The sequence below is a fragment of the Anabrus simplex genome, chromosome 1 (assembly GCF_040414725.1).
Source record: "Anabrus simplex isolate iqAnaSimp1 chromosome 1, ASM4041472v1, whole genome shotgun sequence".
Lineage (NCBI taxonomy): Eukaryota > Metazoa > Arthropoda > Insecta > Orthoptera > Tettigoniidae > Anabrus > Anabrus simplex.
In genome coordinates, this window is record NC_090265.1 from 245,723,264 (window position 1) to 245,747,123 (window position 23,860).

Consider the following 23,860-nt stretch of genomic DNA (forward strand, 5'->3'; position numbering starts at 1 on the left):
AGACATAATCTAAAATAAAATGATGTGGATGAAAAGGGGGGATGGGATGGTAATGGAATGACATATAAAAGTAAAAACCTTATACAATGTTACAATAAATGTGGCCAGAACAAATTAAAATTAAAATTAATTTGTTCTGGTTGTCCTAGTTCAAAACATGAAATGAACTTAACCAGCACACCATTGGCCAATCAAACCATAAAAACTGGGAAAATATAAGATCCAACAAAAGTAAATCAAGGAAGAAGTAGCACCAAATTTTCATCTTAATATGGTCATCTTATTAGATTAAATTACGACCTAATCAATACTTCATTACATGCCTTTGGCAAAATTATAAAAACATTAACAATCACAGTACACGTTTCGAACACTTAGTGGTCATCTTCAGCCAAAGGCATGTAAAAATAAAGTATTGATTAGGTGATAATTTAACCTAATAAGTTGATTTAACTCACTGATGCGGTCATGAAGTGGACAACTTGCAATTAATATGGTCATGACGATCTTGTGCCACATCTTCATTCAATCAACATTTTTAGCAGCAATTATTGCACAGTAGCATGTGAAGAGGTGAATTCTACAAAGAACAAGGATCAACCCCTAACATGCCCAAAATTAGATTGCACCTGTCAACAGCAAAACAACTAGCTGATTCTGTATTGGAATGTCAGAAGATAAATCTAAAATCTGCCATTAGGAAAACATTATATTGTGGAGATTATTGTACAAATTAAATTAGACACAAATATACTAGAATGAACCAAGTAAGAAAGTATAATAACTGAAATAAAATAAACAGTGAAGCTAATAATATTTTTGTTTTACGTCTAACCAACACAGGTAGGTCTTATGGCGACAATGGGACAGGAAAAGCCTAGAAATGGGAAGGAAGCAGCCATGGCCTTAATTAAGGTACAGCCCCAGCATTTGCCTGGTGTGAAAATGCGAAACCATGGAAAACCATTTTCAGGGCTGCCGACAGTGAAATTCAAACCCACTGTCTCCAGGATGTGAGCTCACAGCTGCGCACCCCTAACCGCACGGCCAACTCGGCCGGTAATAAAATTTCTTGCTGGAGAAGCCCACAAAACAGGAAGAACACCAAAATCTATCTATCTATATATACATATATATATATATATAATAACAGTTTTGTTCGTATATTGGTCAGAATGTAAAAAGGATGGTATTTCTGCATCGGCCATGTCCACAAAAACAAGGAAATGCACTTCTCATTTTCCGTAATTTCTCTATGTATGTATGTATGTATGTATGTATGTATGTATGTACACGCATCAGGAGAAAACGGATGAAGAGAATTTAATGAAAATCGGTATGCAAAGTCGGTGAACAAGTCGCTACAATCTAGGCCATAAATAATTCTATTCACGCTGAGAGAAATGGTAGCTTAGGGAAAGGCCTAAAATTTAATTCTCTAACATTTATGTTATTAATGAAAATCGGTATGCAAAGTCGGGGAATAACGCTACAATCCAGGCCATAAATAATTTTATTCATGTTGAGTGAAATGTAGTTTAAGGGAAGGCCTAAAATTTAATTATAAAATATTTGTTATAGTGGTCGTATCGATAAATAATACACAAATGAAGTTATATAGTATTATATTTCCGATCATTTGTGTCTTATACATTTTTACCGTGCCGTCTATGATCACAAAGATAATCATGAATTTGGATTTTTGTTACTAAGTCCGTATCAGCGCCGAAACACAAGAAAATGGGTAAACAGAATTTAATGAAGTACGGTATGTAAAGTAGGAGAATAAGGAACTATGGTCTATGCTATAAATTTTATAAGACTCCCTAATATCACAAGAGTTGAAAGAAAACTAAATGAGAAGGCCTACTATACAGAAAGCTCATAAAATTGATCAGCAATAACATTACATTGACCATTGTTTGTTGTGATGTGCTTTGTGTCTTTTGTTGCCACTCATCTCCGATAGATAGGATTACTGCTGCGTACTGGGTATTTTTTAATTCGCTTTACGTCGCACCGACACAGATAGGTCTTATGGTGACGATGGGATAGGAAAGGGCTAGGAGTGCAAAGGAAGCGGCCTTGGCCTTAATTAAGGTGCAGCCCCAGCATTTGCCTGGTGTGAAAATGGATAAATAATGGAACACCATCTTCAGGGCTGCCGACAGTGGGGTTTGAATCCACTATCTCCAGGATGTGAGCTCACAGCTGCGCGCCCCTAACCACTTGGCCAACTCACCCGGTCGTACAGAGTGTAACATTCTGCCTGAATATTGGCGGGAAGTAGCTGAGGAGTAAGATAATCTTCTTCTTTAGCATGCCATTACTCTGGTTCATAAATTTTCTAATACTACTGGTACGTAACACACTGGTTCATCACAGCATTCGAGCTGTTCAATCCCTGTGGCACCGATTGGAATGAGCAGTGTGCATATTAAATGGAATAATGGCAGAGAAGTGTTCACAGCTGTCTGCGGCCTGGTCATTCCAGCTCTGGAACTTTGGACTATTAGATCAGCATCGTAGTACTTCAATAGTACTTCAACTGAACTTCAATACGGTCTACCAATGAGATTAATCACTTGTAAACCATAGTACTGTTCGTTAAAAGTGAGAAAATGTGCAGTTTTTATTTCATCGAGTATTTTATATGATAACATTACTTTTAATCGCAACTTTCCTACTAACGTTTTTGTAATAACCTATGTTGACTTCAGTTCGGAAAACTACAAAGACAGTCTTTCTCAGAATCCCATAGCGAAGCACAGGTACATCGGCTAGTCAGTCGTAAAAAGAGTAAAAAGCACACCCAGCAAATCAAGTACTAACTTTCTGGTAGTAGAATAGTATATGATCTTATGATTAATTAATTAATAGGAGAGTATGAAAACATCAATGTTTCCCTTCAGTATAATAGGTTAAATACATATTCCCAATGAGTTAAAACAAAAAAGCATCTATTTGAAACAAAGCCCTATCACATACCGCATCAGGAACTGAGACCATAAACAAACAATTGCTCATGACTTAAGCATGTCCACTAAACTGAGTTAATAAATACCTAAACTAACTATACTACTTAGGTGAAACTTCTTAGTCTAGCACAGGATAGTCACAATCTTTTTTTCTTCTTTTTTTTGAGGGCATTAAAGAAATACCTTACTCCCACTACAGCAACTGGCTATGCTATAGTGGTCTTCCCCAACTTCTCCCGTTTTCATCGTAATTCTGCGAATTTTCACTTGGCAACTGAATATTTAGTCTTCATCACTGGCTATGTCTTAGTCACATACATATGAGGGCTGTAAATAAAGTAGTGGCAATATAGTCCAGGTACTCGTAGGAGATTGAACATATGCAAATAAGGTATGGGAGTAGTCAGGTGACGCTGTGGTCGATGTGTAGTGTGCATGTAATGGGGATCTAGTTGGAAAATGTTGTTGCTGTGTGGCGTTCAAGTGAAGAGTGTTGATTTCACCGCTCTAAAGAATGTTTTCAAAAGGTGATCAGCGTTCGTGGATTAAAATCGTAGTTGCCCATAGCAAAAATGCATCAGAATGTTATCAATATGTGAAGCCTGTGGCGAGAAATGCATTACCGGATAGAACGGTTGCATGACAGTCAAGGGGTTTCATGCGGGTTGGAATGAGACTGTGAATTTCTCAAGATCAGACTGACATCGTGAGTGGTGTCGTTTTCATTGAACATCGATGGACTGTCCAGGAATTATCCGTAGAAGTTGGTCTCAGTCATCAAACGGTGTGGCACATACTGATGAAATGTCTTAACATGAGGAAAACTGCATCACATTGGGTTCCACACCAACTCACCAATGTACAGAAATGACACTGGTATGCACTGGCTGGCATCCACCTGGATGGATACTGCAATGAAGGAGACTCATTTCTGCAGAGTATTATCGCCATTGATGAGATGTGGGCATGAGCCTACGAGCCTGAGTTGCAGTGTCAATCAAATTAGTGGTGTCACCCAGGTTTGCCACGTCCACAGAAATTTCGACAGGAATCCAGTCGTGTGAAGCTTATGCTGACTGCAGCATATGACTAAGAGGGTGTTATTCTTACGCATGCTCTGCCTGAGGGACGATCCATGTAAACAATGAACAGCAAAGGTGAAAGATTACAGTCTTGTCTAACTCCTGCAAGTACCTTGAACAGAGAACTCATTTTATCATTCTATCATCAATTCTCACTGCAGTCCAATTGTCAACATACACGCATTTGATTGATTTTAGTAATATACCCTTAATCCCACAGTCACCCGCCTGGTGGCCATGACCATTAAGACCATGAAGTCTAAACGGTCTGACACCGAGGTAAGCCGGTTCGAGTCCCATTAGTTGAAAAAATTTCACCATCAGAATGTTGGCCAGCAGGGTAGGGGAGGTGGTGGTATACAATTTCTGATCACTAGATCACGTGCCAAAAGCCTGGATTAAATTCCAAACCTTTCCACAGTGCTCATATGGAGTGAGGGCATATGACGCTGTAGATGGTGATTTGTCCGTCGGATGGAGACGTTAAGCCTTGAGCAGACGCCTTGGTGCTATTCGACAGGAGTAGACTATGTGCCGGCACCAGGTTTCACCCTCTCCCTGCCATCATATATCACGTCATTCATTTCATCTCATTAACTCCTCTGATGAGGTTAACGTCAGGAAGGGCATCCGGTCATAAAAACCTGCCACGAGAGATTCATCTCATACCCGACCCCGTAGGGAAACGGGACAAGGGTTGGACAAACAAACCCTTAATCCCACAGTCCCCAAGCACGGCAAAAATCTTTTTCCTTGGCACCTGCCATATGCTTCCTCTACATCTACAAGACATAAACATAACCGTTTATTCAGCTTGTAGCATTTTTGAATTACCTGGCGCATACTGAAAATCTGATCTTGACAGCCCTCTGCGGTCTGAAACCACAGTGGTTTTCATCCAACTTACACTCAACCACTGATCGCACCCTCACTTTCAAGATGACAGTGAACACTTTCCCTGGTATACTGATCAATGAGATATCTTGATAGTTATTGCGATCCTTCCTGTCCCCTTACTCATAGATAGGTGCAACTAACGCATCTGTCAAATCAGAAGATGTCTTACTAACATTCTATGCTAATCTTATTACTCTATGAAGCCATATCATCCCTGCATTCCCAATATATTTCACCATTTCAGGTCTAATTCCATTCATTTCAGCTGCTTTATGACAATGAAGTTTATTTACCATCCTTTCCACTTAGTGCATATACAGTAAACTGAAAATCCTTTCCACTTCACCAAGCATAATTTCACCAGCATCACTGTCCACCTCCCAATGAGCTCAATTCTTCACGATGTCATAAGGAAGATTTCCTTTTACGTTTACAAGATTTCAAAATATTCCTTCCACCTGTCCAGTGATTCCCTGGGATCTATTATGAGTTCATCTGAATTACCCAAAACACTATTCATTTCTGGTTTCCCTTCCTTCCTAAGATACATTACTATTGTCCAGAAAGGTTTCCCTGCTGCTTGACTTAGCCTTTCCTGGTTATTCCCAAAATCTTCCTACAACTTTTTTTTTCATTCAGCAACTATGTGTTTCATTCTGTTTCTTTCATCTATGTACAATTTCCTGTCTGCATCAGTCCTTGTTTGGAGCCATTTCTGATAAGCCTTCTTTTTATGTTTACAAACTTCTCTCACTTCATCATTCCATCAAGATGTTTGCTTTTTCCCATCTTACACACAGTTGTTTCTAGGCATTCCCTTGCTGTTTCTACTACAGCATCCCTGTATGCCACCTATTCTATTTCTATACCCTGAACTGCTTACTGTCCATTGCTTGGAACTAATGAATTATATCCATGTACTTCCTGTCTAATTCCCTCGACCTGGAAATTTTCTACCCTTATTCGTCTGCAGAAAGATTTCACCTTCTCTATCCTAAGCACTGATAGTTCACTACAGATCAGACAGTGGTCTGTATCATCGAAAAGTCCCTGGAACACCAGCACATTCTTTACAAATTTCCTGAATTCAAAGTCTGTTAAGATAATAGTCTATTACGGATCTGGTGTCCCTACCCTCCCATGCATAGTGGTGAATAGCTTTATACTTGAAGAATGTATTTGTAACTGCTAATCCTAGCTAGCACTGAAGTCCAGAAAATGCTTCCCATTCCTAATCATCATCATCATCATCATCAATGTCCCACTCCAGTCTCCGGCTGTGGTTAACAAGCCTCTTCCACTCCTTTCTGTCCTTCCACTTTTCCTGCTCCATTACTTTCACCACATCCAATCCAGCTTCTCTAATGTCAATGCAAATCTGATCCATAAACTTTCTTCTTGGTCTTCAAACTGGTCTCTTACCCTTAACTTCTCTTTCCAATTCCCTTCTTGCTACCCTTTACTTTCCCATTCTTTTTACATCTCCGAACCATCTCAGTCTTGCTTTCTGTATGTTCTGTACTAACGGTTCTATATTTAGTTCTTCTCTGATTTTAATATTTTGAATTTTATCTCTTCTTGTCTTTTTAACCGATGTTCTTAAAAATGTCATTTCTACTGCTTGGATCTCATTATACATACATACATACATACATACATACATACATACATACATACAGGATTTATTGAACCTTACAGACCTTCGCCCAATACAGTGTTCAAATTCATAATAGCCTAAGCAAGTACAGAATGTATAAACTCCCCTGATTAAGCACAATGACAAAATAATAATTCGATTAGTAATTGGAAAAAAATGGCCCATCGTCAACTCACTTCTGGAAAGCTGTTAACCCTGTGAATAAATCTAATCTACAGTTATTAGTAATGAACAAGCTATGACAAGTATAGTGGGCCCCCCACGCCATGATCACTGCCCGGTGGAGACTGTTGTCGCGAGGCTACTTTTTTTTTTTTTGCTACGGGCTTTACGTCGCACCGACACAGATAGGTCTTATGGCGACGATGGGATAGGAAAGGCCTAGGAGTTGGAAGGAAGCGGCCGTGGCCTTAATTAAGGTACAGCCCCAGCATTTTCCTGGTGTGAAAATGGGAAACCACGGAAAACCATCTTCAGGGCTGCCGATAGTGGGATTCGAACCTACTATCTCCCGGATGCAAGCTCACAGCCGCGCGCCTCTACACGCACGGCCAACTCGCCCGGTAGCGAGGCTATTCACGACAATAATAGTGGGACCACCCCGCAATGATCACTGCACGTAGGAATCTGGTGATTACCAGATGTACTGTGGTTGCCAAGAAGCGCGAGGCTACACACATGACAATAATGATTTTAAACTAATAATAATAGCTCCTACCAGAAGTGCTAACTGCTGAGTGGAGTCTGGTGCTGACCAGAAGACTAAGAAATGTTACACATCCTGCTTAGGTTACGTAACACGAAGAGGTAAAGCTAAACTAAGGCGAACGGCTACTGCATGCGATACCTGGCATTGACCGACATTTTCCTTGCCTGAGTCAGCTAATCTGATATTTCGATATCACTCCTAGCGAACTCTGACATCATCACACTTTCTGCTGAGTGCACTGATTTTTCTGCTGTCTCAGGACCGTACTCGTTACCATTTAAATTCCTTTTCACTTGTGTGTTTACATACTCATTTCTTACTTCACCACCACTTGCCGATTTCACTTTCCTTTCACATAGTTTCTTCACGGCACTTAGGAATAAATTCCAATTCCCCTTGATGATCCATTCTTTGGAGATCCACGCAATAATTTTTCGTTTATCACCAATTCTACACATTTCTTGTTGTTTATCACATAGGAAATTTCTCCTTAGCTTCTCGTCTCTACACACTCTCCTATTAAGTGTAAGTCATCCAACCTCTTCCCACATAGAATGCATAGTGTATTGTCTTTCCTCCTGGTCCATCCCTTGTTCTTGTGTAACCCCAAGAGCCACCAAAGTTAAACCTCTCCTCCACCTCCTATCTCTAAATCTTATGCTAATATTGGAGACCTGGACTACCTAATAAAATAAACTCAGAGAAGCTCTTTTCCCACATTCTCCAACCATCTTTGCCTTTGTATATCCTTTATTAAGCTATCAGTGCTCTCTGACTTCTGCCTCCTTTCCCTTTCCATGTTCAAACCATATATAACCCATTCCTACCTTTTCAAGATTGATTTTGATTTTTACCAGCCAACTCTCTATAAACATATGTTTTTCTTGCTTAAATGCCTCCTGTACCACTCTGCCACCTTCCCCCGTTTCAGTCTCATCCAATAGTTCAACACTCACCTGACGCACTCTACTTCTATGTATTCTCCGCATAATAGCAACGCCCCCATATTTGCTGTACACTGAGGTAGACCCATAATAACCTTGCTAAATGAATAAATAATTTGGTTTAATGTATCCCTTTTCCGATCAAGTCTCCATAATTTGCTTAACACTAATGTCCTTAGTACTAATCTCAGAATCTTATAATCTGTACCTGGAAATTTCGCCACTAAAATTGTGACCTAGATAGTGCTACGACACCTCTCCATTTTGCCCTCTTAATGTGGTCTTCCCATGTTCCCCTTCTATTTAACAGCACTCCTAAGTACTCTATTTTATCTACTTCTATTCTTTCCCCCTGTAGCACCCAATTCCTCTTCTTATTTCTCCTCCTTTTCTTTTGAATAGTTATTACCTTCGACTTATTACTGTTAATTTTTAAAGCCCACTTCCCCGTTAACACCGACAACTCCTTCAAGCTTTTTCGTAAACACCCTCCTGTTAAGGCCATAAGAATGATGTCATCTGCGAATATCATTTCTGGGATCTCCAGCTTCTGTACTACTGGTACTGCCCATTTTGTTCCCCCGTGCCCTTCCAAGATATCATTTATAAATAACAGAAGCAAGAGTTTACATCCGTGTTTCAACCCGATCTTACACTCTATTGGCTCACAGATTACATTTTCTTCTATCTTGATACAACAATAAAACTTCTGTTAAATTGCCTCGATCGCCCGTATCACCTTCCTAGAGACTCCCAACCTGCCTAATTTCTCAAACAGTGCCTCCCTACTGACTGTATCAAATGCTTTTTCAAAATCTATGGCGGCCAATTACACACAGCCCTTTTCCGTACTTAAGTATTTGTCTATTATCGTTTTCACCGTCATGATATTATCTGTAGTCCTTCTTCCTTTTCGAAAACCTCGCTGTAGCATTGATATTATTGAGTGTTCTTCTGCCCAGGTCGTTAACCTATTTGCCAAAACCCCTGTATATATCTTACTCAGTGAGTCAGGTAGCGTTATCCCTCGGTAGTTGCCTGACAAATTTTTGTTTCCTTTCTTTTTCTATATTGGGCAATGATACCCACTCTTTGGGTATTTTACCACCAGTGAATATCCTGTAAACAATTTTGTTATTCCCTCTCTCATCTGTCTGTATTTACCAATCTCTTTCCATACCAAGTTATTTATGCCGTTCATACCCCCGCCAATTTACTCTTTAGTTAGTCTAACACATCCTGGACTTCATCTATGGTAATATCTTTGTCGAGTTCATATATACTGACCTCTAGGTTTCTCCCTGCACTCCTTGTCTGCTCTCTCAACTTCCAACAGTCCTTTCCCCCTAATAAACCACTGAAGTATATCACCAATTGGTCGCTTGGATCTTACTATCTTGTCTCTTATTAGTTACCAGTGTTTCTAGTCCATACGTTACAACTGGTATGAAATACTGTTTAGATAATGTTAATTTCATTCTCTTAGGTACTTTGTCATCCCATAAAAGCTCTCCGACTTGTTGTACTTTTTTTTTTTTTTTTTTTTTTTTTTTTGCAAGTTGCTTAACGTCGCACCGACACAGATAGGTCTTGTGGCGACGATGGGACAGGGAAGGGCTTGGAGAGGGAAGGAAGCGGCCGTGGCCTTAATTAAGGTACAGCCCCAGCATTTGCCTGGTGTGAAAATGGGAAACCACGGAAAACCATTTTCAGGGCTGCCGACAGTGGGGTTCGAACCTACTATCTCCCGAATACTGGATACTGGCCGCACTCAAGCGACTGCAGCTATCGAGCTCGGTGTGTTGTACTTTTACTTAGTCTGTTAATTTCAGGGTTGATTTCATTACTTCCATTAATAGTACTACCCAGATATGTAAACTGTTCTACATTCTCTAATCGTTCTCCATCCATGTTCACTTGGCTTCTCTTTTTCTCTTTTACACAGTGCATGACTACAGTTTTCTTTTTACTAATTACCATTCCAAACTCCTTCATATTTTCATTCCAAATTCCAGTCTCCTTTGTGCTTCCTTTTCTCCCTTTTCCCAAATCACCACATTATATGCAAATACCAAAGCATCCACTTCATCACTACTGAAAGTTCATCACTACCGTTTACATCAGCTTCCATACCTTCTCCACATTACCAATCACCCTGTTGTATCCCTCAGTTCTATTTCAAAATCTTGTCTTTAAATTACCCATTAGCACCAGGCCTATCCTATCCTTGCTGGTGATCCTGACTACTAAGTCACTCAATGCTTCATAAAACTTGTCTATTTCATCCTCATCTGCACCCTCACATGGTGAATACAATGAGACTATTCTTGTCCTAATTCCACTAACTACCATATCTACCCATATCATTCACTCATTTATGTGCCTAACAGAAATTACGTTACGTGCAATAGTATTCCTGATGAACAGATCTACTCCACACTTCGCCCTTCCCTTTTTAACACCCGTCATGTACACATTACAATCTCCTATCTCTTCCCTGTTATCTCCCCATACTCGAATGCCATTTACTCCTAGCACATCCAGAAGCATCCCTGATTCAGCCAGTTCTACTTTCTTTCTTTCTTTTATACGCCCCATTAACACTGATAGCTCCCCATCAAATTCCATTTTCTTCGTCAAGTTGTTTCCAAGGAGTCCCTCGCCTGTCAGATGGGAGTGGGACTCCGTACCTCCATAGGTCCAAGGCTTGCTTAGAATTTTCAGAGTGTGCTCAGCGAAATCTACCATTTGTACCCATTCTTCACATGAAAATTTGCAGTAGATTACATGTTTCCTTCAGGAAATTATGCAAAGTAGCGTGGCTCTATTCACACGTTAAATGCAACATGCTAAATGATATTTTCCTATGACAGTGTGTGGTAGTAACATGAAATATGATGAAGCTGAGCAAAGTCGAGAGAGAATGAGGACAGTTTCCGAATTTATTGTACGGTACAGTTCCTGGTCCAAAATTGTCCGAAATTCTCCGTGATTCTCAGGTTGCATATAGTATCTCTGACTCCTGGTGTGGCGCTCTGACGTTGATGATAATTCCCTTAATATCTTAATTCGCATACTTATGTGGAAGCTAAAATCATGAAATTTGGCTCGCACATGGCCATCGACTGTGTCAATGTGCGTGTGACAAACTATGAACTATATGTGTAAAAAGCACAAAATTTACGTACAATCGAGAAATAAAGCCAAATCCAACAAATAAGGGAGAGATATACACAAAAAGTCATAGAACCAAAGTTGTAGATCACTCGAAATTGAAACGAGATTGTGCCATCCGTTTCGTGATACGACTTACCGTTTAGCCACCAAATACCTCGAAAGGAAGTACTGCACTGTCATTAAAATTGCCTCTATATTTCAATATTTTTCGGGTGTAAAACGTGCAAAATATTAACATCTTGGAATTTTCCCGTCGTTTACAGCCTAAAAGCTATAATTTTGCCAAATTTCAATTTTCTAACTTGTCTGGCAGATTGTGCCGCCATCTAGATTTGGGGGAGGGGGTAAAAATTAGGAATATCCTGAAAAAAATTTTAACCGATGAAACCTATATGTTATAGCTCTGGATAAAATAATATATCCAACAGCATTCTTATGCTGAGCCCCAAATTTGAAACTCCCAGCATGCCCCCCTCAGGAAATGTTGAGAATTCTCAATTTATTTTTAGGGATCCTGAGGTCATCGGCTTCAGTGGTACCAAATTGTAAGTTTTTGAGATGCCTCAAAGTGCCTCATTAATTCACGTTCATTTTCATTTTTATATATTTATTTATAGATTGCTCCAAACCGACTAGCTTTTAAATATATATATCCTGTGAAACTAATAATAATAATGTTATTTGCTTTACGTCTCACTAACTACTCTTTTACGGTTTTCGGAAACGCCGAGGTGCCGGAATTTAGTCCTGCAGGAGTTCTTTTATGTGCCAGTAAATCTACCGAGATTCTGTGAAACAGTATGCTACCCATACTTACACATAGTCCAAGTGAGGATCTCTCCTCTAACAGGTTAGGGACTACAGTGGATTGTATAGTCATATCCACCTGAGCACAAGGAAGTCTATAACTGAGAATATGTCTGAGATGCCCACTCCCATTCCACACCAACTGGTATCCTGATTCTCCGGGCCACTTACTAGGCTACTCAGCTGTTGCCCATGGTTCACAAAGTAGGACATGACTACAGTAACCCACACCTTGAGTTGCCTTTATTAAAATACCAACCTTTGTAATAATTAGGAAAGTCTTCAATAATCCCAATTTACAATATTTGAGATGATGGAAATTGTGATACATACCTTGTACATGTTTCAGAGAATCCATTTTGGAAATGATCTTAAGCCGTTTCAGTCAATGAACTGTAACAAAGAAAAATCATGGAGCTTTCAATTTACAGTATTAGGAAAATACAAAGCAAGATAAATGCAGTCCTCTGGGAAAAGTATTGCAAGCAGTTGGTTCAGAGCTTTACCAGGGAAAACATTAAATAACTAGAAAAATTTACAGAGTACAATAGAGATTTAATTTAATTTATCTTGATTATATTAAACTGGGCACAAATAAATAAAACTTAGCTAATAATTTACAGTAGTGAATATTTTGTTTTTCTGCTATATTACTTGGATGTGTGCAGAGCTGGTGGTGGTAGCAGCAACAGTGCACTCTTAAATGCTGAACAACACTTCTAAGATTAATCCTGTAACTTAAGCACATCAGATAATGTATGATCAAATATGCCACACTATTGCTGAGAAAAAAGCTCTGATAATGTGTTATTGAAGGGTGAAAGTTATGTATGGTACAACTGTAACTAGAGCACATATTTAGGAGTCCTTAAACTCTATACAAGGAGCAGGACCAGTATCTGTTAAGCAAGTGCGAAGTAAAAACACTGATGAAAATAGTCGTTATAGCAACACTCCATCTTCAGTAAGCAAGCTTGTAGTTTTACAGGACTGTTCATATCGTGATTATTGCCACAGGAACTCTAGGTTTATGTGCAATATGAACCACAGGGATGTGACTTTTCACACGCACCGGTCATGATTCAAATCATAGCCAGCTTAATGAGAAATCCAGTTATTATGCCACTCTGCTATCACGTTCCTGCTCAAGTATACTGTACACCACGTATCTCTTCATAGTGTGTGTTTTCCTTGTCTTATCTTGGAACATAATTTACATTTTAAAACTTTCAATACTTGGATCATGAAGTTGCATTTGTCTTAGTTCTTACCAACAAACCATAGTCTGTAGGGGATCATAAATGAAGTGGTAGAAACATCCAGAAATTCCTATCATTTCAACGGGTACACTAGCCAACCATCAAAGATCGGGGTAGGTAGATTTCTTCCATTCAATTTTCATTCTCTATGTAAATTCTGTAATTTGGAGCTATAGACCATGAAGTCTCAATGTTTTTCACCAGTTACCATATGAGTTTACAATGGCAAGCAAAACATGATGCTACAACGCACAAAAAGATCTCTCCTAATTTTCCTGTCATTGCTTTTTAACTTTTTTTCCTGATTTGTTATATTGGGCGTGTTTGAACTTATTTAGCACACCATTTCTTCTTTTTTCCCAACAACTCTTCATTTTTTATTTTTTTATTTATTGGTGACAAAAGGTCCCATAAACCTCTGGCTCATGATAGGGACAGTACAGTAGGCTCTACATATTTTTCTTAAGGTGACACAATAATTACATTGCATATACAACAGCTTTTTCAGTAAAGTGACAAGTTCATTTTTGGATAACTAAGACATAGTTGTTGTGATTTTAACATGTTAGCATCAAAATTTTTTAGAAGTATATTCAGATGTTGCATGGCTGTAAGATATTTGTTCACAGATTTGTTTTGCATTCTTCTGTCCATCCTGTACCTTTTATTTTATGGTTTTCTGCAAATTTGTGTTTGATTATTGGGTTCTGAATTTTGTTCAATCTTGGTTTATTTGTTAATAATAATTCCTTGCAGGCCTCTGTTTATTCCTGCTACCCAACTGTTGTGGTTTTTCAAGGACAGAGCTAGGTATAGAATTTTCTTTCTTAATCTATTATTATTTTGTATAGGCGGCTGTAAAATTGTGATTACCTTTGTCTGATTGATATGTATTCTGTAATTTGATAGATTTCCTGTAGTTTGTTTTTCATCCAAATGCCACTTCCCCATTTTGGTCCTAGGATTCATCTCACTTGCTGTCTGATCTTTCTTATTCATGATCTGTAACCAAACATCAGTTTCGGATATGAAAAGTGCTTTTGGTTTGTCGAATGAGTTGTTGTATCGTAATTTTATTTTGTGATATATATTTTTGTTGTATCTGTTCCAGGTGATTTTGTATGGATTTTTGTTGCAGTAGTTTTTCCATTTCTTCTTCCTTTCCTTGCTGATTTAACCTCAATGGTTGTAATTTGATTCATTATGCCTAACTAGGGAGCACTTTTGAACTTATTTCAACACTGTTTCTTCTTTTCTTCCTAGTATCTCTAGAACTAAGACACACTGAGGTGGGAGGTGAAGAGAGAAGTTATGCGATGGGACCTTTCATTATGAAGGACTAATCATGGCTGATGGCCGAGCACACTTATGAAGTGTATACAGAGAAGTATCATGCTAAAATGTATGGAATAATTATTAAGATAACAGTGTATTCTCTGCAATCCCACTGATTTAATATTGTACTAGAATTCATAGTAAAACCCTTCGTAATAGTTATTTTAAGGAAAGAACAAGCCCATAATGGAATAGAATTCTGAAACTATAATTCACAATTGTTTCAACCGTTTTAAAAGTATTATATTCAGAAGATTGACAAGTCATGAAGAATAAATTAAACACTCAAGGGAGTGACACACAAATTGGGACAATATGTAGAAAGAGACATGTCTTTTTTAAATTTTTAATTATGGAGTGACTTGTAAAGAATATTTCTTTTGGAATTGATGGCTAAATTAAGAAGATACATACAAAGAAATTACAGGCGATATCCAACCATTAGAACATTTGTATGTGCAGAGTATCTCATATAAATCAGAGCTCAGCATTCGATTGTTTCATTCTTCTCTTTATTGACTGCATTATGACGCCAAGCAATGTCTATCTGTTTATCTGTATTCAGCTGTCAAGGTGAAAGTAAGCAACACTGTTATCTATATACGGTCGCCAAGCAGGAAGACGAGCATTGTACATCTGCTTCTGATCCATGAGAAGAACCATCCTCTGCAACGTTATAAGCTTTGTTATTAGCATGACGAATGAAATCCAGTGGAATCTTAAAAATAATCTGTATGTGATTCACTATACATTTAATGGGGTAAGTAGCAGCCCACCTATTCAATCGATCCATTTTGACAACCGCCTACAATCATCTACTAGGCTAAAGTGTTCATCAGTTCTGGTGTTTATAGATGTCCCCCTCAGCCAACCTTTAAAAGATTATTAAACATCACTTCCTGTTAACACTTATTATAATTTACTGCAAACAAGATTATGACTGGTTGTATTCTACGCCTACAAAATGATAAAGCACCATCTAACTCGATAAAATATCGTCTTCACTCAAATATATCAACACTGTATAGTAACTGACGGACATTGGTCTTATTCTTTACATCTTTACTTAAAGATATCAAAGATTTATGAACTTTTAAAGTGTTTTGTTTCATCACATATTTTAGATGTCTTGTGCTTTCTAGTGTCTTTTTTTATGTTTCCAATTTTGGTTCAATGTAATGGCTGAGGATGAACTCATACTTAAGGTCAAAACTAGTCCTATTGATTTTTTTAATGAGAATATAACCAATGTTTTTTAAATGAAAATATATACTGTCATTAATAATTGTTTACTGAATATGAGGGGTACCAAAAAATAAATTAATTTTTAAAAGCCATATATTTTCAAATTTTTAATAAAACAACCTTATCCCCTTCAAAATACTCTCCATTACAAACTAATACATTTGTCCCAGCGGTGGTACCACTGATCGAAACATTTCTTGTAGTCATCTTTAGAAATGGTTGACAGATCCTCCCTCGTTTTTTCCTTGGCCTCTTCAATGTTGTCAAATCGGTGTCCTTTCATGCCCCTTTTCATGCCAGGAAATAAGAAAAAGTCACACGGAGCCAAGTCAGGTGGGGGGCAGTGGAACCATGCCGTATTTAGCCAAAAACTGTCCAACATAGATGGCTGTGTGTGCAGGTAAGTTCTCATGGTGGACGAACCATTCTCCTGTCTGCCACAAATCGGGTCTTTTTTGACGAACACTATTGTGCAATCTTCTTAAAACTTCGTAATAAAAGGTTTGCACGTTGTTGTTCACTTAAATTTGCTATCATAAAAAAGGAAATAAGAACAAAACAGGGTTAGCAAAGACAATCACTGCAGATGAACAGAACAAGCCAGGTCGACAACACAGATAGCACTGAACTGGCAATGAGCTGTCCTATACACACCTAGCATACTACACAAGCTTCGCCCATGGCTATGTTATTCTGGTTATTTTTGGGTACCCCTCATAATTAAACCCACTCTTACCCCAATAAACACTCAGTACTTGTTAATATGGATCAATTTGAAATTTATATCATATTATGTGATTCATTAGTCGTATGCGATAAAGGGTCGTGTAGGTTCAGTTTGGCAGATTGTGTATCGTTGACAAAAATACCATGTTGAAAGAAAGTGCACAGGCAATATTATATGAACAATATTATATGACAAGTGAGTCTCTATCACAGTGCAGTTATGGAGTTAAGTATGTGTGACACAAAAAGCACAAGTTTCAAGATTCAGAATGTGGTCAACAAGAATGTAAAAATGTGAAAATGATAATGGGACTTCCCAATAAAAGCGAGTAGACGCAGAGAAGCTGTGGGCGATTGAAGTTAAAGAGTGACTGGTCCACATCCAAACAAGATGGCATGATTCATGCATAAGTGTAAATTTTTATTTATTTCTTCTTTGTTTCATTCTTCCTCTGAATCTGGATGTACAGATTTACAGTTAATGATAGATTGATGCGTATTTAAGGGCTTGAAGGAGAATAACAGGGTCTTTGAACGTACTTGCAGGGCAGATTATTTTAATGACATGGAGGTGTTAGATATTCATAATACTTTAAGAATTAGTGGTAATGAATGCAATATGGTATCGAAGAGAGACTTTGAACAGATTTATACAAGGATGACTGCGGTGGATTAAATTTCATTTTAACTCATTTCTCAACACATATGCTAGAGACAATCTAATTTCATGTCAGTGTTGCAGACTGAACGTTACCTATAGATAAATGACAATGGCGTGTGGCCTCTGGAGAGGCCTGGTGTAGATCTTTCGATTTGATGCCCTTAGGCGACCTGCACACCATGATGAGGATGAAATTACAATGAAGACGACACATACACCCAGTCCCTGTGCCAGGGGAATTAATCAATTATGGTTAAAATCTTGACCTTACCAGGAAATGAACCCGGGACCCCTGTGACCAAAGACCAGCACGCTAACCATTTAGTCATGGATGATTCGTATTGATGACATAGGCGTGTTAAGGTAAAATGGAGCCAAGGATCATATAAATAAATAAATATGTTGAGAATGTTCTTCATAATCTATGATTTCAATTTCACAATGAAGTCATGATAGTCACAATATTATAGATTAAGATTTCCCACCTAATCAATGGAAAGAACGATTTCTCCTCACAATTGTTTTCCACATCAACTGTTCTGCATCTCTAAAGAATCTGAAAGATCCTATTAACACTGATATATACTTCAATTACATTAACTTGTATTCGCGACTGAAGCATTTGCAGGCCTGCTCTTTAAGATATTCACTAAGTTTAGTTGGCATTTAAAAGCACAGTGCCGGACATTGCATATGTTGCGCTGATCTTCAGGAGGTAGCATCTTACTTTATTTAAGCGACTTGTCTTCGACTATACACAATTTTGGGACTTCAAATTTATTAAATCGTGTTGTGACTTTGCACCTGGCAGTGCTTGCAGGCTTGTTCAATGAACTGTTCACCTCTTCTCGTAAACATTTTAAGGCACAGTGCCGGACATTGCGTGTGTTGTGCTACTATTCAGGAACATGTGCCTTGCTACATATAAGTGACTGATCTTCGACTTCTTCTGGTTTTTATGATTTAAAATCACGCAGTGCTAACCCCTATTGTCTTATATTGCTCCTTGAACTGCTTTTGTGAAAGACTTATCCTTTAATTTTTTGTTTTCCTATGCATTGTTTTTGTATTTTTAATCGGCTGATGATGACCCAGATTGGTGGTCGAAATCGGTACTGCTTTTAACTAAATAAGAATATAACACTACATTTCTTATTTACTTGTATTGAATAGGTTGAACCACTTAAATTCTTGTTTCAATTTAATGAGCATTTACACGCATAGTTGCCTGCCTATTTAAAGTAGACTTTCCGAGGACAAGAACACCACAGTTTCTAGTCCAGCATTGCGTACTGTTTCCGGTACATTCAGTACAATACATTACGTATTGATTAGGTGGGAAATCTTAATCTATAATTGTGACTGTTATACCATCAATATTGAGCCATTATTGAAATGCTCATTTAATTGGCCATTCATTTATTGAGAGTATAGTGAATATTTAGTTTTATTGAGTCTTAGTAACTTGCATGGACCACAGGGATTCACACTTTCAACAGGAAGCTTGGAGACGAGGGTCCATTTGTTTGCAAGCTACATTGAGAAAGAGGGGTGAGTGGTCTGGTATGTCACCAGCGCGGTATTCTTTAATTTTGAGAGCGAAGGTGAGACGACGTAATTTATATTATCATCAGTTTTTGCAACTTTAGGACGCGATATATTTTGTGTGATGATAAGTAAGGGGATGCATTCCTCATTTTTAAAGGCCTGCACTTTCATGCTTGAGTAACTTGACTCGGGTAGACTTGTGAGCAGTGTATATTAAGGGTTGGACCCCGGATGTTTGCTATTTGCTGCAATTTGGGAGACTGAATCTCCACTTTTGAGTCATTCTGCCGTGTGGTAGGCGTTTCTACCAAGGAGAGTTATATATTAACGGCCTATTTGTGTTGATTTTATTGGTGTTTGTCCATGTCAGTTCGGTTGTTGCTGTAGACGAGACTTTTATATTGCAATATTTAGTTTTGACTTGTCTTTTATGATATGACCGCACTGAGGATTATTTGTGTCAGATAATCTTTTTCAGAGACCAACATTTTACAGCAGGTTCAGTTCTCTTGATCAATCAATCACTACTGATCTGCATTTAGGATAGTCGCCCAGGTGGCAGATTCCCTATCTCTTATTTTTCCTACCCTTTTCTTAAATGATTGCAAAGAAATTGGAAATTTATTGAACATCTCCCTTGGTAAGTAATTTCAATCCCTAACTCCTATTCTTATAAATGAATATTTGCCCCAATTTGTCCTCTCGAATTCCAACTTTATCTTCATATTGTGATCTTTCCTACTTTTAAAGAAACCACTCAAACTTACTTGTCTATTGATGTCCTCCCATGCAATCTCTCCACTGACAGCTCAGAACATACCACTTACTATCAAAGGGTAGGAAGGGTCCACCTATTCAATACTATTAGTTGTATATTGTCTTATAAAACTGGGACTAGTTTCGACCCCATATATATTGGTCATCTTCAGCCACACTCCAATTGGAAGACATAAGCAGCATATATAACCAATAATGATATAATCACTGATATGACAGAATTTATAGTCTTAATTTAAACTATTGATGAAGGCTGCTCACAACTACTGTAGCTTATTCCAGAACCCTGTCTTGACTTAAGCTCATCCGTTTATCTGTCAGTACATTCTTAATCACAGAAAATATGATCTTTCTACGTCGCAAGTGACAGGTGCATACTTAAATGAAGACATTTGGGACAATGTGATGTCAAATTGTACATCCTTTGCATTTTCACCATACAAAATGTCTTTTATAAGCTTGACGAAATCAAAATCAGGATTTAACGGATCACTTTGCTCAGCTTATCTCTAGCTGTCGCAGCTACTTCTCCGTGCGATGATTTCAGACACGTTTGAATGTCTTCAATAACAGCTAAATATTCAACAAGGGGTAGACCTGTAGCTTCCAACTTTGTTCTCCCAGCAGGCAATTTCCCAAAATTTTATTCTATATACATTAAGTCTTGCTGCTCAATCTTTTTGCTGCACTCCACTTACGCATCTACTGGAAAACTGTCCATGACCTAAAACCGGAAAAAATTAATTCAACTAAGTGATATTACGTCTAATCAGTGGCATTAAGTTCATTGATGGTAAACTGGATTATAGGATCTGTACGGTATGTACTAACTTTGGTTGTCAGATAAGATGTCATGGAATACATTCTATTTCTAACCGTATCTCAATAATAGACTTGTAACGTGGAAAAGGGTCCCAAATATTGCAAATCAACATTAATAAAAGACAATATCATGTAACTTAACATTATATATGCGCCAAAGTCAGAAGAAAAGCCATATTATGCGATATAAACGTCAAAATATTCGCTATTAAATCCATAATCTTCAAAATATGTATTATGCATGCATTTTCTCCTAAAGAGGCCAAAACATGCAAACATGCATGGAAAAAGAATGGATATTTGGAATTGTTCAGTCATAAAACGAATATTTGCAAAGTTTGAGAAGTGTAACCAGCTTATTTAAAAACATGCATTTGCATGGAAATCCATGCTCTAGTTATCACTTATTGCCTATCATCTGCATTTATGTCACTAGTTTGAGAGAAACTTCCTTTTACAGTAAGACTTGCAGACCAAGTATTTTCGTCCACTGGAATGTCACCCGGGGGTCGAAGGGGTAGTATGTGGTCCTGTGGGTACACTTCTTGCTGATGGAAGTGCACTAGCAAAACACAGGAAATGCCATGTATTCTTACCAAGTCCGATACATGCACATCCACGCCTTGGCCTCTGGGCAACGGGTAAATTCTTTAAGGTACACGGCTAAGACATGTAAGGGCAGAAAGCGAGTTCCTGATGAGTTCCTGTAAATGGGAACCAATCAGCAAAGGGAGACAACCCTAACAGAAAACATCGGTCCTCCAGGATTGCTGGGGGTTGGAGCAAGGCTAACAACATTGCTCCGGAAAACAAACCGCTGCGAAGCCCCAGAATATGCCTCGGAATGGTGGATTTAATAGACGACGAGCTAAGCTAAAGGAAATGGACTATGCAATTGGTACCTGGCATGTACGCACCCTTCTACGAGCCGGAGCAATGAAAGTATTGACGCAGAAACGAGAAGTCAACAAAGTGGACATAGCAGCCATCCAAGAAACAAGATGGTCAGGAAGAGATGAGATTTGGGACACCAAAACCCACTCAATATTTAGTGGTGGGAAGTCAAGGAATGCACAAGAAGGAGGAGTAGCATTTATAGTACGAACACAAGCCAAAGGTGATGTACTACAGTTTTTGGCAGTAAATGAAAGATTGGCAACACTGCATGTTACAATGCAATTCTATAATCTAACAATTGTAAATGTATATGCACCAATGGAAGACAAGGAACAGATAGTCAAGGATCAGTTCTATGCTGAACTGGAATGAGTGCTAGATTCAATCCCATCAAACGATGCTAAGATGATAATAGGAGACCTAAATGCAAAAATTGGAAAGGAGGAGATATATCAAGGAATAATAGTTTACACAACAATACTAATGATAATGGACAGAGATTGCTTGACCTTGCTACCAGCAGAAACATGAAAGTGATGTCAACTTGTTTCCCTCATAAAGAGGTACACAAGCAAACATGGATATCGCCACAAGGAAACACATGTAATCAAACAGATCATGCAGTGATGGAGAAAAGATGGGCATCCAATATCATGGACGTCAGATCATACAGAAGAACTTTTTTTTTTTGCTAGTTGCTATACGTCGCACCAACACAGATAGGCCTTATGGCGATGATGGAATAGGAAAGGCCCAGGAGTTGGAAGGAAGCGGCCGTGGCCTTAATTAAGGTACAGCCCCAGCATTTGCCTGGTGTGAAAATGTGAAACCACGGAAAATCATCTTCAGGGCTGCCGACAGTGGGATTGGAACCCACTATATACCGGTTGCAAGCTCACAGCCACGTGCCCCTGACCACATGGCCAACTCGCCCGGTCACAGAGGAATAAGTCGTGGCTCTGACCACTTTCTAGTTAAGGCAATTTTAAGGTGTTGCATTATGATGATGATGATTGTTGTTTAAAGCCTAACATCGAGGTCATCAGCCCCTAATGGTACGAAATGAAATAACAGAAAGTTCAAATTCATCCACTGACCAAAATAAAATAAAAAATGTAATGAAGAATGAATGGATGGACATGAACCCAACGAAAAACAAACAAAAAAACAGTGGATCAGACTAAAAAATATCGTAAATAATAGTATTACGGACCAAGGGACCACTCATAAAGCACAATGATGCTTGATGTCTAAAGGGGTGCGAAATCCATGTCTAAGGCCCCACAGAATGGTACATGTCGCGAGTAAAGTAGAACCCATGGTATTTGTCATGTTGGGGTACTAATCAAAAGTAGCGAAACTCACGGTGTTCCACACAAGATGGTACTACTCACACGTATTGTACTTCATACAGGTAACGCAGACCTATGATGTTTCTCACACAATGGCGCCACTCATAGCCAACGCAAACCGATGAGGCTCCTCACCTAGGTGTACTAACCACAGACACCGGTATTCCCGTGGGGTTCCTCACATAGTGGGCACCAATCAAAGGCAACGCAGACCAACGGTGTCGCTCATATAGCGGTACAACTCACAGGCTACGCCCAAACCCGCGGTGTTGCTCACATGGGTACGACACATGGGTACTGGAAAACCCCAGACCAGCCTCTTTGCTGCTACTAATCACAAACCTATTTTGTACCTAATTTAGTGGTACTACTCGCATGTACAGGCAACCCATGGTGTTTCCCGCATGATGGTACGAATCAAAAGTAGTTTCATGATTCTAATTCAATCATCCCTTGGTCGCCCCTTTTAGTCGCCTCTCACGACTGGCAGGGAATACCGTGGATGTATTATTCGTCTGTGTCCCCCACCCACAGGGGGTAAAGAGAGAGAAAAAAGAAGAAGAAGGGATTCGTCACTTTGAAAAATGCAGTAACGGACGAAGAAAGACAAAGGCTACGAAGGGCGTGAAAATGAAAGACTCCCTAGGCCCCTAAAGCTCTAATACCACCAGGGTCGGAAAAGAACAAGAGTTGACCAAGGGAGGTCGGATAGGATAGACAAAAGTGAGGAGCCTGGCACAAGTACGTGGAAGCAATGCCAAGACTCAGCTAAGGGCCCCGAGGTTCGCCAATCCACACTCCATAGTTGAGAGCCCTTTGGGCCCCTTTTAGTCGCCTCTTATGACAGGCAGGGGATACCGCGGATGTGTTCTACGTGTGCGTCCCCCACCTGCAGTAGGTATGTGTTTGGTCCGCGAGAGGTATTTTATTTCCCTCAAGTCCGCCGGCAAGCAGGTTAGGACCCCCCTATCCGCCACCTGGGACACG

At 38.9% G+C, this 23,860-nt stretch overlaps 1 protein-coding gene across 1 annotated transcript in view; it reads right to left on the reverse strand.

Moving 5' to 3' along the window:
* Positions 1–23,860, reverse strand: part of LOC136862482 (testis-expressed protein 2) — a 483,604-nt gene that overhangs the window by 413,636 nt on the left and 46,108 nt on the right. Inside the window, exon 2 of the mRNA XM_068225772.1 lies at positions 12,585–12,644. The gene's annotated coding sequence lies outside the window, so the exon portion shown is untranslated. The remainder of the gene's footprint in view (positions 1–12,584; positions 12,645–23,860) is intronic.